Below are 1525 nucleotides of genomic sequence, written 5' to 3'. Positions count from 1 at the left end.
GACGCCGGTGCATCTAGCCCATCTTCAGCGTTACACACTTTGGGCCAAAAGGACCCATGGGCGTTCAGAACTCACCCATCATGCCCTCCCTCTCTCACAGGCCTGAACATTTCCAGAATGACTTTAAGAGATTATATAAATATATATATTATAAAATATAAATTGAAGAAAAACAGTGTGAAGAATACCATGTGGAAAAAAAATGTTGTGGGTTTTTATTTTTGTTTCTTTGTTGCTGTTGTTGTTGTTGTTATTTTATTAATGGATCCTCACATTCCTTTTCGTAATGAACTGCAGTATTTTTCTGCTCTGGAGAGAGAAGTCCAGGGAAGATGACAATGGTCCCATAGCTTGATGATGCAGCGACTTGAACCAGTGTTGTGGGGCCCCTCTGACACTTAATGAGATCCTGGCTCCACACTGTAGGGCGGGCTTTACTCTGGTGCTTTGACTACATCTTCTGCTCCCATTTCTCCACCTACATTATCAGATAAACACAGCATGTTCTTCAACGTTTACTGACCCTGTATAGACCAATGGCAGCATCACACTCCCTGTGGCAAACAATCAGATGTAAAAATGTAAATCATTTTTCAAAGTATTAAAAACGTGGTGACCATGAGCTAAAAATGGTCTTGCCAGAATTTTGAATACTTTAAATTATTTTTTCTGTCACTATTTTTTAATGTAAAAAAGGTATCAAAGATTTTTCAGAATAGTTGTCACATTTCCCTCATTTTCCAGTCATGCCCATGTCCATGCACGATCGTCCTTTGCTCTTTTTTTGCACTATAACCTCAGTTTATTTGATTTATTTGGTACATTCACGTGAAGTTAAGTTTAATTAGCCTACCAAGTTAAAGCATAGGTTTTAGGTGTAAAAACACAAAGCAGACGGACTGACAGACGTGTTTTTGCGTGAACATCTTTTACAGAGTCAAAGTGATGCTTTCAAGTTTCTGAAGACATTGTAAGCCATAGCTCTTTGGCTACATGAACAAATCCTTTCAATTCTCATGGGTTATACTTCATTCAGCTACTTAGTCATACCACTAGATGCCTACACAGTTTAGAAAGCTATACTCAGTTGAGCAAACCAACTGTAAATTAGCTTCAACAATTGCCTTACAAACCTGTTTTTTCAAGTTAAATTCATGCCTGTTCAATGAAATTAATTGCCTTTACAAACACATATTCACCACCCTCCCTGATTTACATTCAATTCTCCATAGGGACTGAAAGGAAATTCTGATTCACTTTGCTTTTTGGAAAATATTTTGTGAATGTACTTTTAACTACATTTGCCAAAGACTTAGTTTGATATTTAATATTTTATTTACAGTATATGTATGCATAAGTAAAGCAGTATTATCTTTTAAATAAGTAGTCAACACTGAACATGTATGTTGTGACTTTTCAACAGGCAAAACAACATGATGCATATGACTGTAATGAAAAAGGTGAAATTCAGTGACTCAATATTCCAACAGTTGCAACAAATGCTGCTTTGTAGAATGATTTGTGA

Source organism: Xiphias gladius, chromosome 11 (assembly GCF_016859285.1).
Source record: "Xiphias gladius isolate SHS-SW01 ecotype Sanya breed wild chromosome 11, ASM1685928v1, whole genome shotgun sequence".
NCBI lineage: Eukaryota > Metazoa > Chordata > Actinopteri > Istiophoriformes > Xiphiidae > Xiphias > Xiphias gladius.
Note: the sequence above shows the minus strand (reverse complement) of the source record.